Source organism: Oryctolagus cuniculus, chromosome 13, assembly GCF_964237555.1.
Source record: "Oryctolagus cuniculus chromosome 13, mOryCun1.1, whole genome shotgun sequence".
NCBI lineage: Eukaryota > Metazoa > Chordata > Mammalia > Lagomorpha > Leporidae > Oryctolagus > Oryctolagus cuniculus.
In genome coordinates, this window is record NC_091444.1 from 12800445 (window position 1) to 12821167 (window position 20723).

General features: G+C 38.4%; 1 protein-coding gene across 9 annotated transcripts in view; it reads right to left on the minus strand.

Annotated features, from left to right (window-relative positions):
- Positions 1-20723, minus strand: part of KCNT2 (potassium sodium-activated channel subfamily T member 2) — a 411093-nt gene that overhangs the window by 116643 nt on the left and 273727 nt on the right. The window lies entirely within an intron of this gene.

Genomic DNA, 20723 nt, shown 5'->3' on the forward strand with positions numbered 1-20723 from the left:
TGATAACATGGTCAACTTCATCTCAGTTCTGGTACCTGCTTGGCCCTGTAGGTATTTGACTTTGCTTTGTATTTAACATCACATATGTCTCTATTGTAATTTGTCAATTTGATTTCATAGAAAATGTACTCAATGTCTGCCTACACTAATACAGCAGGGGCTTTTGTTACAGTTGGGCAATCTTCAACAAAAGGCACATTTTGGTAAAAGTAAGGGTCTCGATAATGGACTGAATGTTTTCCCCCAAAATTCCTATGTTAAACCCTAATCCTAACGTGATTTAGAGTCTAGATAATCAAGCCATGAAGCTGAAGTTTTCCTGCATAAGATTTGGGCCTTATTAAAAGAGGCCAATGTGAGAACACAATCAGAAGCCAGCAGTCTCCAACTCAGAAGTGCCCATATCAGGACCCACGCATGCTGTACCCAGATTATAGACTTTCAACCTCAAGAACTATGAAAAAACAAATTTATTACTTATAAACCACCTGGTCCATGGTAATTCATAACAACAGCCTAAACTAAGATATCTTTGAAAGACATTTCTAATTTTTAAAGGAAAAATTTGCTACAAAATGTGTTGTTTCTTTTATTTGAGAACGTTCTGTGTTGACAAGCTTATTACCTCAATGACTTCAGAATATAGAAAGTTCAATTTATGAAAAATTTGTAGTAAATATAAAAATAGCTCCTTTTTCTATTTTTATAAAAATATTTTTATTTATTAAAGGTTATGAACTCTATAAGCACAAGAAATGTGCATTCTAAAAGCAAAGTGATAAATATATAAAAATATCAATATTTCATCATTAATCTATAGATTCTTAATAAATGAAAGACGATGACTGGTCATTGCTACCATTTAGGATTTAAAAAGCTATTTTTATACACTGATCATTGTTTAAAGGATTATGAGGGAGGCAACACAGTTATCAACATTTTCAAAATGTCAGTAAGTGTAAAAGAATCAATTATTTTCAATGTATGTTTGACTTGGACTTCACTCCTTCTGAAGTATGCTTCAGTGGCATAGCCTGGGCCTTGGACAGCCTTATCTGAACTTGAGCTTGGGAATCTTCAGTGAGTTATTTAACTTCTCAGTGATTCTTTATCTCTCCTGTGAAAAGGAGATTAGATGAAATGCAGTAATCCATGGAAATCACTTAGAAGATGTTGGGATTATCGAAAGCAGTCAGTTAACATTACTTCACGTTATTCCTTTGCTGTTCTATCTTCTTTACAGATAAATTTGGAGACAATTTCAGCATCCCTCATCAGTTTAATAAATAAGAATGCCCTTAAAACTTTTGACTTTTCATAATGGCAACCTATTTTTGCAAATGGAAAAAAAACAAAAATAAAACAGTTTTACTACTGAATGCAGATAGCTACTTCTAACTACTATTCCTCAGAATGATTGTACCAGTAGAGAAAACTGCTCTTGGCAGACAAAAATAAAATTAGCTACTTGGCAATGTGGTACTTGGCAAAGATAGATCCCATCTGAGAGGCTAGAAATGTTAAATGAAGTTGCTGGTAATTCATCAGGAATTGTTTGAGATCTACAAGTCAGCATGGTGTCAAGTAATTGTCATGTAAGGGTACTAAAAGCTATTCAAGAGAACCATAAATCTAATTCCAGAAGCTGAAATAGGAACACAATGTGGCAACTCAAAATGGAACAGAAATCAACAGTCACAGACAAGGAGGGTTCAGATGACTTTCCTTAAATCATTTGCTTTTTGTCTTGGTATTTTAAATTTAAACGTTTTATGTTGGAACTTTTCACCTCAGGAAGCATCATTTTTTTAGGATTTCTTTTCTTAATAATTTCAACTTTAATAAATAACCAATACTAAGTTCATCTAATCATAGTCATACGTTTTCTCTTTTCAGTTCATGCTATTTGCTTGAGAAATACTAAGCATTAGCGATCTCATTTAATACTGATAGGAATGTCCAAGTCTCATTCACTCATGTCTACATTAAACCTGTCTGAGCACCTGAGAAGGTTCAGGAAAAGTTTTAGATTCAAAGGCTGTGGCAGTTAAGGAAAAGGACACAAACGCTTTCTCTCATGGATCTGATGACTGATAGAAGATTAACAATAAAAGAGATAAGCAAATTATGGTGTTATGTTAGGAGTGACCAGTGGTGCGGATAAAGCAGGGAGGGAACTAACCTTTCAGAGGGTGTAATGAAATTTAAATAGTGTGTGGTTGAAGGAGGCCACAGTGAGAGGATGACATTTGAGTACCAATCACGCAGGGGTGAGAGGTAACCACACAGGCTCCTGGGAGGAGACTGTTCTAGGCAGAAGTAGCTGTTTCCTAGAGACACACGAACGCCAGGCAGAGCTAAGGGAAAGCAAGACAGGCACCTTGGCTGGAGCTGAAGGAGGAAAAGAAAATGAAGCCAGGGAAAGGGGTCCTGCAGGCGTCATGCAGTTTTCAAGGCTTCGAACTTTCCTTGGAATGATCTGACAGTCACTGAGGAATCCTGAAAATGGGTGTAAAGGAATCTGACTTAAACTTTACAAAAATCACTCTGATCAACAGTGGAGAATCAACAGAAAAGGGGGCAATGGCCAGTGGAGGTGATTTTAAGGATTCAGCCCAACGATGATGGTTTGGACCAGGTCAACTTTTCTGTGTGCTCTGAAGGTAAACCTGAAAAGATTTGGTGATGGAAAAGAGAAAAATATCACAATCTTAAACACCATAAATAAAATCCATATCTATCGAATTATGGCTAGAGAAACAAATAAATACACATTCGTACAGATAACAGTGAAAATGCAAGTAGCTGTGCTTATCATGGAGAAAACACAAAATGTTAAAACAAGCATCCCTAGATTCAATGTGGTAGATAACTAGGTCCTGTATAAAGAGGGAAAAGCAATCAGAGATGGTTTATATGTGGCTTTACAAACATCTTTTAAAATCTGGAATCCTAAGTATATGGATGTTCATAATATTCTGATACCTTTTGAATATCGAAATAATTTTAAAAATAAACAAAAAGAAAAAGGAAACAGGATTTGTAGTGATGATTTAAGCTTTTTTGTTTGTGTATTTTTCATAGCTACCTTACTATTTTTCAAGGCAGCCTTATTAGCTATATTAGAATTCCCAAGCCTTACAAATATTTTAGGACTAATATTAGGACTAATATTTTATTTAGAGAAAAAGGAATATTTTTTCTTCCTCCAATTAAGTGTATCATTTTCAAATTATCCAAATATCTATGCAGTTACTCAATTTAAAAAAAAAAAAAATCCATCTTAGGCTGGCGCCGTGGCTCAATAGGCTAATCCTCCACCTTGCGGCGCCGGCACACCGGGTTCTAGTTCCGGTCGGGGCGCCGGATTCTGTCCCGGGTGCCCCTCTTCCAGGCCAGCTCTCTGCTATGGCCAGGGAGTGCAGTGGAGGATGGCCCAGGTGCTTGGGCCCTGCACCCCATGGGAGACCAGGAAAAGCACCTGAATCCTGGCTCCTGCCATTGGATCAGCGCGGTGCGCCAGCTGCAGCGGCGGCCATTGGAGGGTGAACCAACGGCAAAGGAAGACCTTTCTCTCTCTGTCTCTCTCTCACTGTCCACTCTGCCTGTCAAAAAAAAAAAAAAAAATCCATCTTTTACTTACTGAGTTAAAATAACTCCCTTACAAAATACCAAATTTTATTTCTCCATTGGGACTTTATAATCTATTACATTAATTCATCTGTATCCATTCACTAATATCACACTATTAAAATTATAGCAATATTTTTTTTTCTTAGATCTTCCATCTGATGGTTCACTCCACAATTGGCCACAACCGCCAGAGCTGTGCTGATACGAAGCCAGGAGCCAGGAGCTTCTTCCGGTCTCCCATGTAGGTGCAGGGGCCCAGGGACTTGGGCCATTTTCTACTGCTTTCCCAGGCCACAGCAGAGAGCTGGATTGGAAGTGGAACAGCCAGGGCTAGAACCAGCACCCATATAAGATGCCGTCACTTCAGGCCAGGGCATTAACCCACTGCGCCACAGTGCCGGCCCCAAATATTTTTTTAAAATACGTAAGATAACCCCCTCTCATTATCATTCTCCTTGAAAATTTTCCTGGTTAGTCTAGTTTCTTCAACTTTCTATAGGAACTTAAGATCAGCTTAAGTACTCAAATATAATGATGCTGATATGACTGTTGTGATGGCCTTAAACTCATAAATTCAGATGAAGACATATTTATGATATCAATGCACTATACTTCCTTTGCATGCCTATTGCTTATCTGTCTGTGACACAGCCTCTCACCAAATGCCATTTTCCAGCACATTGTTAACCCCAGAAATATTTACCATGCTTTCTGTAGGACTCCACTTAGTAGAACATTTTCTAGGACACAGGGGATACTTTAAAAATATGCAGAAATGCAATACTCCTGGAAATCTATGAGGTACAGTTGGTCTTTGACTTATCATGAGTCTGTAAATTGAAAATGTAAGTCAAAAATATATTTAGTGCACTTAATCTACCCACCATCACAGCTTAGCATCAAAGTATACTTCAGAACATGGGTTGCTGCCCTTTGATGTTGTTGATTGGGAGTTTTGGTTCAATTCTACTATCCAAAATTACCAGACAGTATCCTACTATACAATAATCGTCAAGGAAAAGACCTACTGCTTAATTTCCATTGAATATCTACTACTTTTTCAGCATTCTAAAATTGAACCATTGGAAATTAGATATTGACTACATATGTTATTATTATCCCCATTTCACAGATAAAGTAACCGAGGCTCAGTGGACTCAATGGTCTTGCCAACATGAGTAAATCAAATAATTCACTCCAGACAGTCTGGCTGAAGCTTTCACTTTGTTTTAAAATGTAAGTTCCGAGTGACTCCAATATTCAGTGTGAGTGTTACAGCTTTCAATTTCCTCTTTCAGGCTAGTAGAAAATTAAGAATTAAATTCTTTTCTTACCTCTACTAGTAATGAAGGACATTTTATGTCCTGTATATCAGTGAAAAAAAAAAATCATTTACCTTCAACTTATCATCCTATCCTAATTTTCTATTTTTTATATCTTACTTTTGTATCTGGTAGATTTAATTCTTTTTATATAAAGTTGAAAAATCTTTATAAAAACACATAGAAAATATATTTCCAAAATAATTATGAAAGAAACTCCCTTAACTCTACCACCCAAAGCATCCTAGAACTCACCAATTTGTGGATACTTTTCCCAATCATCAGTTTTTTTTTTTTTTCTAAATTTTTATTTGGTTTCATTTTATTTGAAAAGCAGAGAAATAGAGAGACAGAGAGATAACTTACATCCGGTAGTTCACTCCCAATTTGACCAGGGTTGAGTCAGGCTAAAGTGAGGAGCCTGGAACTCCATTTGAGATTCCCAAGTGGTTGGCAGGCACCCAAGGGCTTGATCCATCATCAGCTGCCTCTTGTATGCATATTAGCAGGAAGCTAACACCTCAACAATAAAGAATACTTCCTAGTCAACCTCACATCCACCTTGATTTTAGAAATAACTGCCAACCTACAGCTGTTTTAAAAGTTTAAAGACAGGAGCCAGCACCGTGGCTCACTTGGTTAATCCTCCACCTGCGGCGCCGGCATCCCATATATATAGGTACCGGGTTCTAGTCCTGGTTGCTCCTCTTCCACTCCACCACTCTGCTGTGGCCCGGGAGTGCAGTGGAGGATGGCCCTGGTGCTTGGGCCCTGCAACCCGCATGGGAGACCAGGAAGAAGCACCTGGCTCCTGGCTTCAGATCGGTGCAGCGCCAGCTGTAGCAGACATCTGGGGAGTGAACCAACAGAAGGAAGACCTTTCTCTCTGTCTCTCTCTCACTATCCATAACTCTACCTGTCAAATAAAAGAAAAAAAAAAGTTTAAAGACAACAGGAATGCAAGTGAAAAGGAAATAGTTCACTAAGAAAATTGTCTCTGGGCTGTTCCTGCTCTTCAGACTATAACTGTTTACAATAGTCTTACAGAGGTAACCCAATACCAGGTGTTGTACAGAGATGTGAGAATGTAGAGAATGAGGTCTGGGCCACTGCATCTGTGTTGTGACTGACAGGCAAGGAAATCTGTTCCACTCTCTCTAAGTTCATTTCACAGCATATATCCTATAGCCTCTAGCTCCTTAGCTTTCCTTGCCTTATGGAATAGCAGAAAGATGTCCAAACCTCTTAAAGCTATCAGTTGTGCCTCAGGACACCCATGCATGGAAGCGTGGATTGCTCTATGGCTCTCTCTCTCTCTTCTTTTCCCCTGAATTTCAAATAATTACACAAAGCCACAATAGCAGATGTCTAACTTGGAATGGGGTGTAGGCTCCCACTTCCAGGAGACACCTAGTCTCCAGGAGAGGATGCAGTTCCTCTGGATTCCACCTCAGCTGACTTTCCTGGAGGCAGAAGAACTGCCCTCATTCACGTGTCCCTGCACAAATGGACACTGCATAGAAAGGCAAGAAGATTAAAACATGAGATACTTGATTCTGTGTCGTCAATCTTGGGCTAGAAGCACTAATCCTGGGACAATACGAAAGTCTCTGTCAACAATGTAGGTGTTAGTTTAAAAGAAGTTTATTTTTCCCATTCTATTTATTGTTCCCTCATTCGTGAACTTAATTATTCCCATTAACTTCTGGGTTGTGTGTGAATCAATTTTGACAACTGATTTTATTTTCTTTTCAAACACAAGTTGCACATTCATCATTATTCCATGATTACACCTTCAAGGCAAATTAGTATTTATTGCCAGAAAGCAAATTAACTACTATACCAGTCTCCTGTGCTTCAATATAATCAACCAAGTGGAACTAGAGCTTTTTGCTAATAAGTACTTGGGTCTGCTACTTGTAGAAATGTAAATTTAATACAGACCTCTAAATACAGTAATATAACTTTAAATGATGTTGTTTTAAAAAGTTGCTCCAGATCAGATTTTCCCAAAGGAAGAAATAGAGGATTTAACTGGGATTTCCTGTTCCAGATACACTATGCTGAAGTCTTATTATATTATCTACTGTGTTCCCATTTTAGGAATGTGCTGAGCCATCCTGTAATGTAGTTTGCATCTTTAAGAAACTAGCATAAAACTTTATTGCTCAAGTAATTTCTCAGTTTCGTGAGGTTGTACGTTTTAGTGAAATTCATGCCAGTAAGGATTAGAAAGTAAAACCTGATGTTTCAACATTCATGCTGTCTTCATGTAGATAATAATACTGCCAGGAGAAAGGCATTTGTTTCACCAACTAAGCAATCAGATGGGATGCCTGCATCTCATATCAGAGCATCTGGGATCCAGGCCCAGCTCTGCTCTTCATTCCAGATTCCTGTTGATGTGCACCCTGGGAGACAGCAGTCATGGCTCATGTAGTTGGTTCCCTAGCACCAACGTGGGAGATGTCGATTGAGTTCCCAACTCCTGGCTTCCATCCTGGCCCAGCACCAATGGTTGCAGATATCTGGGAGTCAACCAGCAAGTGGGAGAGCTCACTCTGTTTATATCTTTCTCAAATAAATAAATATCCATAATTTTGTGTAAAAAAAGATTATTGTCACACTCACAGTAAACTAAGAGCAGCTGTGATGTTATTATACTCTGCCTATAACGTTGTAAAATGAAACTGTTAGCAGAAATCCACCTCTTATACAAAATTATATTGTTGGTTTAAATACCTCTTCATCATAAATGTTAGATATAGTTTTGCTGGTACATTTTGTTCTGTTCAATCCTCCCAAGTAATGTAGTTAAATACATGATAAATAATCAGTTTCAAATTCACCAAAATTGACACAGATTGTCATTCTAGTTGCTTTACTTATCTTTATTATCAACTTAAATTACTTTCACATGAATGGGAGTGAAAAACACTTTGTCACAAGATATCTTTGTCATAACATCCATTCCTTACCATGTAATAAAAGCCTTACATATAATAATGGACATTTTTGCCTTAGGAAAAGGATGCCATTTAGATTTACACATGATTAAAGCAAGTTGTAGTAAACAAAAATTTCTTTATTGATGCTCTATTTTAAGGAAGAGAAGAAAATATTTTATTTTATTAACATTATATTGATGAAAAGTAGATTTCAAGAGTTCAAAAGAAGTGACAAAAAGTTTAAGTCTACTTAAAATCCAAGCATTTTGTTTAATTTCAAAGTCTATGACCATCCTGCCAGCTTGGTTCCAATTAGCTTTTATACAAAGTGACTTCAAAATGCTCATGGAAAACATAATTAAATCATATTAATTTGGGGTGGAAATGAAATACATGTATATGATGGTTTATTCAGAAGGTTCATGGAAATATACGTTATGAAAAACTATGCACAGATTTTTAGCATGTTCTGCACCTAAACAAACTTACATCTTCTATCTTCCATAAGCTGTTCAAAGTACCTACGCATATTTCACAATCACATGTGAACTACAATTATTAACAATGGTATTAAACTTCTACCTTATTTACAATTTAAATATTTCAATGGTATTACTATCTTGCCTTTACTACCAAATTAGGAGTCTACTGTCTCATCACTGTAGATTAAAGAAATTATTCTTACAAATAGTAGCCTGTGTCAATGGAAGCATGATTTTAGCCTGCAGGACGGGGGAGATAGCAGGGTGTACAGAGCTTCTAGAATAGGTGAGGTCACAAAATAAACAGCTAGCACATAGCTTTTCATTAACATTTATTCTCGCTCATCTGTAGGCAGAACTATCTGCAGAGCTGTAGGGTAATTTTATATGGTAAGAGAACTCTAGAAAACAGAGTGGATAAAACATAAGATTAACACCCCTCAATCTACCAGGAAGAGGCCCATTCAAATCTCCTTTCAGCACAACTTCTACAATTTATGTTACCAGACATCAAAAGAGAAAACAGTCCTAGATTAAAAGTTGCAGACACATGTAACGACTGGTGATTTTCTACCACTAGATGGAACCATAAAGCTGTTTTCCATTGTCAAGAAAAATTTTGTTGGAAATGAAGACAATAGAGAAATGCTATGAAGTTTTCAAGTGTTATTGATGGTGAATATAAAAAACGACCACCATTTTGAAGGAATCTATTTCAACAAGAAAAAGATTTCATAAGCTAAATTTAAACGGCTCTACGTGAAGGTGTCTGAACTTAATCACCCTTAAAATTGGTTTCTACATAAATAATACAATGAGGTATTGTCAAATGCCTCTTTAATTTCCATTAATAATCACCCTGAAAAATCCTAAAGTTCTATTAAGACATTTACTCTTTCAACTGTCACGTGAAAAATTCATTTGCTAAAATGAAACTGCACTCTCAGCTCTTTGCCTGACCATTGTCAACTGTTCTACTCAGCATCAACAAAAAGGCTACAATGCACAGCAAACAGCCTGCTTACTTCCTGAACACCACATTCTTACATGCTACTCAACTGCTTCAGGGCTTTGTGCAAAGTTAGACACCTGTACCGATTGTCTGTTCATACATATTTGAGGCACTATGTGATGCTTTGGTACCTCTATTCATTGTATAATGTCCAATCATGATAAGTATATTTATGTCTTCAAACATGTAACATGTTTTTATGGTAAAATATTCTGAATCCTATGTTTTAGATTTTTTAATAGAGAAATATTCAGTACACCATCTAGACCTTTAGGTTAGAAATCATTTGCATTTTTCAAGAGAGTTATGGCACAAAATATTAATATTTAAGGATAAACATAATTTGCTATTTTCTTTTCTTACCCTTTCAAAAATAATTAGAAGTAGGAACTTCTTTGCTACCTTTCATATCGTCATTCTATCTATTCTCAAGGTATGCAAACAAATCTTGCCATACCTAAAATGTATCTTTATTAATAAAATATATTCATTAGGGGAAGTTTATAACATATATCAAATACACATATGAAGTTTAAATTGTGTGTGTTGTGTGCTCTTCTACACTGATCAGAAATCAGACCGAGTCTATTCATTAGATCATTTTCATTTTTTATCACAATTTGTCCATGTTTGTATTTTCAAGCTCCTAACACAGTATCTTATTCTGTTTTGAATGCATGAGTCTATCATTTGTAGAATGACCAACTCATAACAATATTTTAACTACTGAAATTAAATACTATTTTTAGCATTTTACCATAGCTTTAAATATTTACTAAAAATGAAAATTGAAAACACATGACCTCCATCCTGAGCTTAAGTTAAAAATTTTTAAGGTATCCTTCATTAATATGTTATCAACTCTTATCATTGTATCATTGTAGGTATGATCTGTTGCCTCCTTCAATAGGTACTTGAGAAAATAATTTCAGAATGTATCTCTCTGAGGCTGCTTACATCACTGTAATGATATTTTTAACTTCTCTTTTGCCCTGCTCTGCAATCCCCATGCCTGCAGACAAGTTTAGTGAAAGAGAAAAGAAAATATTCAGACTTGTGGTAGGTTGGTTGTTGCCAAGTTCACTGAAAGGCAAATTCAGAGAAAACAATTCAACAGGAAAAATAGAATGTTTAGACCATTTGGTAGCCAAACAAAAGCAATCTACTAGTGGAATTTGGCCCACTGGTTGTTAGGGTTCAACTTCAGATCTATTGGTTACTTTTTAACTAAACACAATTAAATCTCTGTTCCACTAACTATAATTTGATTTTTTGATTTTGTAAACTGAGGATAATATTAGCTACCTGCTTCCCTTCTGCCTCTTTTCTTCACTTTTATGCCTACATTTTAATTGCTAACTAGTTATTTTATGTTAACACTGTGAATAATGAATGTTGCTTGCTAGCTATAAATAAATCTCTGCCTTCAGTTTACAAGTCAAGAACCTCTGAGCAGTGATCACATTATGGTAATGCCTGCGACAGTGTTCCATTCAGTGAGTTCTCTGAACCACAGAGCCAAAGGCAATGTTACAGTTGCACAATCTTCTCTGTGGTTTCCTGAGCTACTGCAGAGAGAATGCTCAATCATTTCTCTTTACTTCTCTTTACTTATTGACCACTTATTTCTCAATATTATAGCACATTTTGTTTTATCATAGAATGGTTTTTGCAATGTCTTTTATTCCAGTTAAGAGATGAATCAGATGTATCCTTTGTTACATCTCATTCTCAAAGTGATTTTCATTTATTCCAGTGTCTGTTGAGACCCAACGCTCAACATTTCTAATTCAGATCTCTTCTCTATTTTAACTTTTAGAATCATTATTTTTAATTGCTGTGCAGGACTGTGACCTCAGTCCCATTAGTCAGACAGCAATGCAGAAATTTATTATAAACTTGAACATCTGTATTGTTGCAGTGAAAGAAGCAGAAGAGGTACAGTTCTGAGAATTGGGGAGACCAAAGCTCCTTTTCTGGTTAGTTGCTTGGTGTAGTGTCAGGAATTATTCATGCAAGTTCATCCTGGACAAAAGCTACTTTGGACTTACAAAAGTTCAAGAACTCTAATACTCTTATGGGCTTTTCAGCCAGATCCGCGTGCCTTAAGGGCTGATTCTGAGGCCAGAGTGCTGTTTAGGACATCTGCCATTCTATGGGTCTGCTGTGTATCTCACTTCCCATGTTGGATCGTTCTCTCCCTTTTTATTCTATCAGCTAGTATTTGCAGACACTAGTCTTGTTTATGTGATCCCTTTGGTTCTTAGTCCTATCAGTATGATCAATTGTGAACAGAAACTGATCACTGGGACTAGTGAGATGGCATTGGTACATGCCACCTTGATGGGATTGAATTGGAATCCCCTGGTATGTTTCTAACTCCACCATTTGAGGTAAGTCAGCTTGAGCATGTCCCGAATTGCACATCTCTTCCCTCTCTTACTCCCACTCTTATATTTAACAGTGATCACTTTTCAGTTAAGTTTCAACACTTGAGAATAACTGCATACTGATTACAGTATTCAACCAAAAGTATTAAGTAGAACAAACAAAAAAAAAATACTAAGAGGGATAACGTATTAAGTTGTTCATCAACAGTCAGGGCAAGGGCTGATCAAGTCACCGTTTCTCATAGTGTTCATTTCACTTTAACAGGTTTCCTTTTTGGTGCTCAGTTAGTTGTCACCGATCAGGGAGAACATATGGTATTTGTCCCTTTGGGACTGGCTTATTTTACTCAGCATAATGCTTTCCAGATTCCTAACAGGGATCACTTTTCAGTTAAAATTTAAACACCTAAGAATAATTGTGTGTTAATTACAGAGTTCAACCAATGGTACTAGAACAAAAAAAAATACTAAAATGGATAAAGTATTACATTGTACATCAACAGTCAGGACAAGAGCTGAACAGGTCACTGTTTCTCATAGTGTCCATTACACTTCAACAGGTTTCCCCTTTGGTGCTCAGTTAGTTGTCGCCGATCAGGGAGAACATATGATATTTGTCCCTTTGGGACTGGCTTAATTCACTCAGCATGATGTTTTCTGAATTCCTCCATCTTGTTGCAAATGACCGGATTTCGTTGTTTTTGACTGCTGTATAGTATTCTATAGACTACATGTCCCCATAATTTCTTTATCCAGTCTACTGTTGATGGGCATTTGGGTGGGTTCCAGGTCTTAGCTATTGTGAATTGAGCTGCAATAAGCATTAAGGTGCAGAAAAGCCAAAAGACTCTGGCAAAAAAAAAAAAAAAAAAAAAAAAAAAAAACCCTACATGAAAGATCTCCGTGAGTGAGATCCCAGTGAAAAGAACAGGTCATCAAAGAAGGAGGTACCTTTCTCTGAAGGGAGGAGAGAACTTCCACTTCGACTACGACCTTGTCTAAATATGATCAGAGTCGGTGAACTCAGGGGGCTTCCATAGCCTTGGCAACTCATGACAAGAGCCTAGGATGATTACTGAGGCCATAAACAAGAGTGTCAAATTTTTAAGTCAACAACAGGAGTCACTGTGCACTTACTCCTCATGTAGGATCTCTGTCCTTAATGTGCTGTACATTGTGAATTAATGCTATAACTAGTACTCAAACAGTATTTTTTGCTTTGTGTTTCTATGTGGGTGCAAACAGATGAAATCATTACTTAATATATGCTAAACTGATCTTCTGTATATAAAGAGAATCGAAAATGAATCTTGATGTGAATGGAAGGGGAGAGGGAGTAGAAAAAGGGAGGGTTGCAGGTGGGAGGGAAGTTATGGGGGGGGGAAGCCATTGTAATCCATAAGCTGTACTTTGGAAATTTATATTCATTAAATAAAAGTTTTAAAAAAAAGACTAAGAAAAATGAAAACAAACAAAAATGTTAAAGAACTCTGATCCACAGTAAGATTTTTTTCCCCCTTTTTCTACAAGATTTTAAGAATTTTCCTTCTTCATCATTAATGCTTCCTAACTTGGTAATACTATGTTTCAAGGGGGTTTCTCTTTGTTTTATTATGATACATATACAGGAGACTCTCAATTTAAGACTTCAGACTCTCGTCTTATCTTGTAATTTCTTAACACTACACTTGCTCTATCCATTTAGAACTTCTACTAACTCGGATACTATCTCTCAAACACTGATATCCAGTGCTTCTAATCTTTTTACTTACATTCCACCTCTTTCCATTTTTATCTGAAATCCTCAAAGTTTTCATGAGATTACCATCCAAAGCTTTTATTAACTTATTTTTAACCTCAGTAACTCTAACTTCAACAAGTTTTCTCTACCTTATATTTCTCCACAACTCCTGTTCTTTTTTATCTTTCTGATAATAATTACAATTATTTTAAGCTACTTCATATTTGTGTATGTACTTGTTATAGCCTTTCCCTCCTTGATACTGAAGAGAAAATAAGATTCTGTGAATCACAGTCAGCAGGTATTTTAGTTTAATATTCTGAAAGTTAAAAACTAGCAACAAAAACTACCCATAGCACCTTATTCATCTGAACAACCATCACCTCCCTTTTATATTCCTTCAACATTCTTCTGAACAGTTACTCATACAGCTCTACTTTTCAAAGATACACTTGAATCTCTTTTTTATATATTTTTGTTCTCATGTGCTGAAAATTTTCAAAAATATATATTTGAGTCTCAAATGTTATAGTCTTGACTTAAAAAAAAGTCTGTTTACCAGCGAGTGTAAGACCCAATCTTGGGGCCGATGCTGTGGCATAGCAGTAATGGCATCCCATATGGGCACCGGTTCAAGTCCCGGCTGCTGCATTTCTGATCCAGCTCTCTGCTACGGCCTGGGAAAGCAGTAGGAGATGGCCCAAGTCCATAGGTCCCTGCACCCATGTGGGACACCCAGAGGAAGCTCCTGGTTCCTGGCTTTGGATCAGCACAGCTCCAGCCATTGCAGCCATTTGGGGAGTGAACCAGCAGATGGAACTCACTCTCTCTCTCTCTCTCTCTCTCTCTCTCTCTCTTTCTTTCTCTGTAACTCTGCCTTTCAAGTAAACAAATCCTAACTGTGGGTACCCATGAGCCGGCCATGGGCCCACATGCTAAGACTTAGCATTGCTGACCGTTTGCAATAGTTACTGCTGTGTGGATGTTTATGATTTCTGTTGAGCTGCAATATCGGGACCTTTCCATAACCCCAGGGTTGAGTCTACAACTATGGCCTTGGGACTTCCCATACTTCTTTTCCCACTGACCAAGAGTTGAGAAAACACCAGGTGGAGCAATGATAAGCTTTCTGCTGACATCTGAGCTGCCTGCTACATGACCAGGAGCTTGATTGGATGAAGACACATGATCACCTTTATGGTTGGACAAGGAACGCATGGACTGTGCGTGATCAGGCACCCGATTGGAGCGCCGCTGCATGGACTGTAGCATGAACTAAGCTTGCATGACATGCTTCTGCAATGATATACTATATAAGCCGTTCATGAAATAGTAACGGGAGCTTCCCCTTTCTTTCGGAGCTCCCCTTGCTCAAGGGTTTCTTTTTCTATCCTGTTTAAATAAAAGTCTACTGAAGACCGATCAGCTGGGAGCAGTGTTGTTCCTTTGCGGGCAAGGGAGCGACACTTCACCAAAAAAAAAAATCCAATCTTTCCTATAGACTTCAAGAAATCTCTCTACCAACAGCAGTAGCTGCTGGACGCATTGCCCTCATTTCTTCCCAAAGGCTGATATTCTGTAAATAACAAGAGCCATATTTCAGAATTCTGGCATGGCATGTAAAGATTTCAATGGACTTGGCCGGCGCCGTGGCTCAATAGGTTAATCCTCCACCTTGCGGCGCCGGCACACCGGGTTCTAGTCCCGGTCAGGGCGCCGGATTCTGTCCCGGTTGCCCCTCTTCCAGGCCAGCTCTCTGCTATGGCCAGGGAGTGCAGTGGAGGATGGCCCAGGTGCTTGGGCCCTGCACCCCATGGGAGACCAGGAAAAGCACCTGGATCCTGGCTCCTGCCATCGGATCAGCACGGTGCGCCGGCTGCAGCGGCGGCCATTGGAGGGTGAACCAACGGCAAAGGAAGACCTTTCTCTCTCTGTCTCTCTCTCTCACTGTCCACTCTGCCTGTCAAAAAAAATAAAAAAAATTAAAAAAAAAAAAAAAGATTTCAATGGACTCCTTTGTGAATATTAAGTGGAAGCTTTCACAATAGGGGAAGCAAAAACAGACCACACCGTTCAGTCTTGGGGTTCCTAAATGCAGATTGTAGTGTTGGACCTCAATTCCAAACCATTTGTTAGCACATACTTTAGACACTGTCTCATACTGTCTCGAATACTTTTAGGAAAAATACTGTTTTTCCCAGTTCTAAATATGTTACTAGATCTAACTAAGGGTAGACAGTATTGAGGTGAATTAAAGAAGTTAACTCATCACTCTGAAAACAGAGCTTCAGTTATCATTTACTCTTTTGATCTGGGAATTTCACAGAGCCTTTTGGGGGGCTGGCATTCTGTCCTGGTATAATGAGGTTTCATCAAAAGACTTTATTTACTTTCCATCTCCAGAAAATCACTGAAATCTTTCACAGCTTCCATTCATTTTCATGATTTTTAATTTTTTGGCCATTTTTGTTTCAACAGAGTCTCATCAGGGAAAGCATGTAAATGCAAGTGTTTCATCAAATACTTTAAACCATAGACTTCAGGGAACCACTTAGTGCATCCTTCACTTCATTTACTTAAGTAGTGTTTATTGAGCATCTACGTTGCAAAATATGTTTACAGTGTATATGGGTAAGACATGATTTCTATCTTGAATTAAATTACAGCCTAGTTAGCAGGAAAAAAATAACCATATTAAAGGACCATAATATGTGTTCTGTCAGAATACAACACATTTCCATGTGAGTTCATTGAAGGGATAAATCACACTAAATTGGAAAGTTTAAAAATACTTATGAGGAGAAAGATTTTTTGATTTAACAAAATCTTCTAGGAAGGCAGAAGAAAAAAATGAATTTAGAGCAGAGGGGAAAGCATTTAAAAAAGATGTAGAAGGCGGAAACCACGGAATATATTTAGGATCATGTTATTTGGAGAACATGCTATATATAAGACAATCATGGGAGATAAAGACATAAGGATAAACTAGTACTAGGGCATTGAGAACCTTAAAGAAATAAAATGGAGACATCAGTTTTTAATTTGATAACGGTTGCTGACCTATTAAAGATTTCACAAGCAGAGGACTGCCAGACCAGAGCAGTGTCCAGGTTTTTTAAACTGTTCCATAGGCTACAGGTCCAGGTCTTTCACTATGTGTTCTCAGGAAAATCTTTTTCAGCTAGTCAAACTTTTGGATAAATCTAATTAGATGTGTTTCTGTGACAATCTTAGTATGTGTTTGCTTACAGAAAAGAAAAATAACAGTAAGCTTAGGAAGTATGTCACTTCCCTGTCTTGTGGTTACTTGCATTCCTATCTTTGGTCATGTAGGAGGGAATATTTTGCCATGGGAGAAATGGAGGCAGGACCATCAAGCATATACAAAGAATATCATCTTCCTTTTTCCATGATCAAAGAAGCAGATTTCTGCAGAAACAGCAGAACTATCTGCATTGTAAAAACATTACCATTCATAGACGTTTCCATACAAAGTATGGCGTGACTTCATCCATGAGTGTTTTGAGCTGAACTATGTCCCCCTCAAAAATTCGTATGTTGAAACCTTTACCCCAGGACCTCAGAATGCGGTCATGTCTGGAGCAGAGCCTTTCAAAATAAATTCAGTTGAAGTAAGATGGTTAGAGCGAGCCCTAATGCCATCTGGCTGCTGTCTTCCTGAGAAGAGGAAATGTAGCCACACAAAAGACACCAGGGATGTGGGCGCACCAAGGGAAGACCATGTGGGGACACAGCGAGAAGCTGGCCATCTGTAAGCCTAGGAGAGAGGTCTCGGGAGAAACCAAATATTGATCTAGACTTTCAGCCTCCAGAACTGTGAGAAAATAAATTTCTGTTGTTTAAGCTACCCATTCTGTGGTATCTTTTTATGGTAGCTCTAACAGATTAATACTATAGCCAAGAAAAGCCATGGAGTTTGGAGCAGAGCTGTGTGAGGTGGGAGGGTTGTAGAAGAGCAAACGTGGAGTTTGTTCACACCCAGAGTGGAACGGAAGGGAAGGATGTGGGACAGATACAGGAGGCGGCCTTTCCATGGAGTCTGGAAGGCTGAGCAGCAGGAAGTTCCACATCCTTCCCAGGCAGTAGTCAGCAGAACCACAGGTATGCTGATTGTGAAGCAAGAGAAAAGAATTGGCCAATGCAAGCGGATGAGAGTGACCGCAACACCCTCCCCACCAGATGAGAGTGACTGAAACACCCTCCCCTCTCCACCACCCCACACACGCAGGAGCTGGATTTCAAGGGGACTGTTCACAAAAACAGTGCCATGCGTAGGTATGAAGTGGGGCCTAAAACCCCTGAAAACTGGTGTGAAGCATGGGGCTAAAGGTTCACCAGGAGGGCTGCCAGGGGATGGCATCAGCTATCAGCCCCTGCGGCTCAGCACAGGCTACGCGGTCCACCTGGGCAGTGTGTGAGACCAAAACTAAGCATGGAGACTTGTGCAGCCAGTCACATGCAGGACATTTGCCAACCCTGCTGCTATTACAGTCACTCGGGTGCCAGGGGGCGTGGAGCACTAGGGTGAGAAGGAAAGGCAGGGAGGGGCCTGGAAAAGAAGCCAGACTTTCAAATACAATAACTACTGAAAAGCACATACTAATCTATTATTGGAGACAGGGACTCAGATGTAAGGAAACTATATGAAACAAAGGTCAGGTTCCCTGTCCCCAAACAACACTCGATGAATTTATAGTGATCAAACATATTAAAAGTTTAAGCTGCGTGTGTCTTTTGTGTGTTTGAATCTGAAGGGAAGTCAAGGTGCTTCTCATCCTCACTTGTCCTCTAGTTATCCAGCGACAGGAGGAGGGTGACTGAACTAAATTTGCCAGATTACAAGATATAGTCCTCTGTCACAGTTTCAGAGTGTGAAACTTCCAACAGAGCTAAAGATAGCTCATGTGAGCATACTCTCTCCCCTTGCTTCTTTTCCATTCTTGCAGTCAGCATGGTAATTATAATCTCTATTACTTTTGAGAAACTTTCTCCTCCTCCCACATGACAGCTGAGTCCCTGAACCCTCTTTGAGGAGCTCAGGATTAAAGGGAGGGAAACTCTCCCCTCTTCCTATCTCTCCCTTCTTCCTTGCTTCTCTCCCTTGTGACCTTGCTTCATCCTTGATCTAGCAAAAGCAGTGACATTGGATTTTCCTTCCTCTCATCACAGTGTTTGAAATTGCAGACTCTGTAGATGTTTCAGTACAAGAGAGGCCTCATGTTTAGTTTTTTAAAAAATGTTTTTCTTTTTCTTTGAAAGGCAGAAAGCAAGAAAGACAAAAAAGGGATGGAGGGATGGAGAATGGCAGGGATCGAGAGAGAGAGAGAGAGAGAGAGAGAGAGAGAATGAATATCTTCTATCTACTGTTTCCAACACCCAGGATAGGGCCAGGCCAAAGCCAGGCGCTGGGAACACAATCAAGGTCTCCTGCATGGTGGCATGGATTTAATCATTAAGCCATCATCTTCTGCTTCCCAGAGGGCACATCAACAGGGGGTGCAGGCATCCCAAGCATCATATTATCCGTTGCACCTAACACCAGCCACTTATGTCTAGTTTTCGTCTGAGCTTATGGATCAATGAACAGGCTTTTGCTTCCTTGGGGTTTCTGTTTGGATATGGATCTCAAGGCAGTAAGGAATAACAAAGCGTGGTTTTGCCTGCCATTTGCCTTGGTCTGGGTTTTGTCCAAATATATGAATATTTTCTTGAAGATTTTTCTCAGAGATGTCCTTCAGTCAAAATACTAACTGAAAGTATTTAAGAAGTGGGCATTTAGCCTGGTAATTAAAATGCCAACAACCTCCACTGGAGTACGTGGGTTCTGGCTCTGATTCCTAGATCCATCTTCCTGCCAGTGTAGACTGATAAAAGAACCAGTGATGGCTCAAGTAATTGGGCTCCTGCTACCCCTGTGAGAAACTTGGATTATGTTTCTGGCTTCTGCTCCAGTCCAATCCAGCCACAGCCATGGTGAGTATTTGAGAAGTGAACTAGCAGATGGAAACCTGCCTCTGACCCTCTCTCTTTTTTTCTATCAAAGAAATAAAATTAATAAAACACCCACAAATTAAGCTAAGTACAAGGTTTAAAAATAAAAATTTAATTATTGAGTCTATCCTTGTCTTTCATTACCTTGATATTTTGTAGAGTATGAGTTATTTTGTAGGATGTTTTTCAACGTAAGTATACTTCAGTTTTTTTACATGACCAGAAAATGTTAACAGAAATCCCAAAGAAATGGTGTGCCCTTCTTAGTGCATCAAAGGAAGGGTAGCATGATTTTGGCGTGCCTTTTTATTGATAATGTTTTACCCTGATCTCTTTGCTACATAGGATCTGTCGAGTTTCCCCACTGTAAATTTGCAATTCTTCCCTTCATAGTTATCAAATATCTTGAGGATATAAGCCATAACTACACAATCATTCTGGTGTTCTTCAAACTTTCACCCACTAATATTAGCACTCACTGCGGGATCATAATTATTATTATATTTGCCTAATAATTATAATCTTTTTTAATCTTTCCTTTTAATCTAATTAATTGGAGGGGGCTATCTCTTCTCCCTCATTTATTTATGTATTTCATTGCTTACTTATATCAGTAAGTGCTGGATATTTATTTTATTTTATGGGTTAAAATCCATTGCTATTACTTGTGTTATTGTTCATATTGTCCCTTTCAGTTTATTTATTTATTTATTTTTTGTCAACTTGACAGGCTCTTACATTATTCCAAGGAATTCCTTACTTTCTGTATTTTTCCTGCCACAACTGAATTAAAAATTAATTACCTGGCTTGTAGTCAAGGAATAGCCAAAGGAATTCTAGCTCCCTTAATTCCTTTTATTGGAGAATGATTATTAGTTATCAAGATAGGAACATTCAGTGCACTCATTGCTACAGGGAAGTCACTGCTTCTAGTTTCTCTGAGAGAAACAGCCAGGGATTACAAGCATATATACTAGCAGATGTATCTGTATTTCTCCATCTTTTTTTGTACATATGCATTAAAATCATGAGTTTAGATTGACTCCAACCTTACAAGAACTGTCACTGAAGAAGGGAGTCAAAGAAGAAACCACTAAGTGCAATGCAAGAACTTTGGTAAAGTTCTGTAAAAGAAAATACCATCAAGGTGGCATGTACCAATGCCATCTCACTAGTCCAAGTG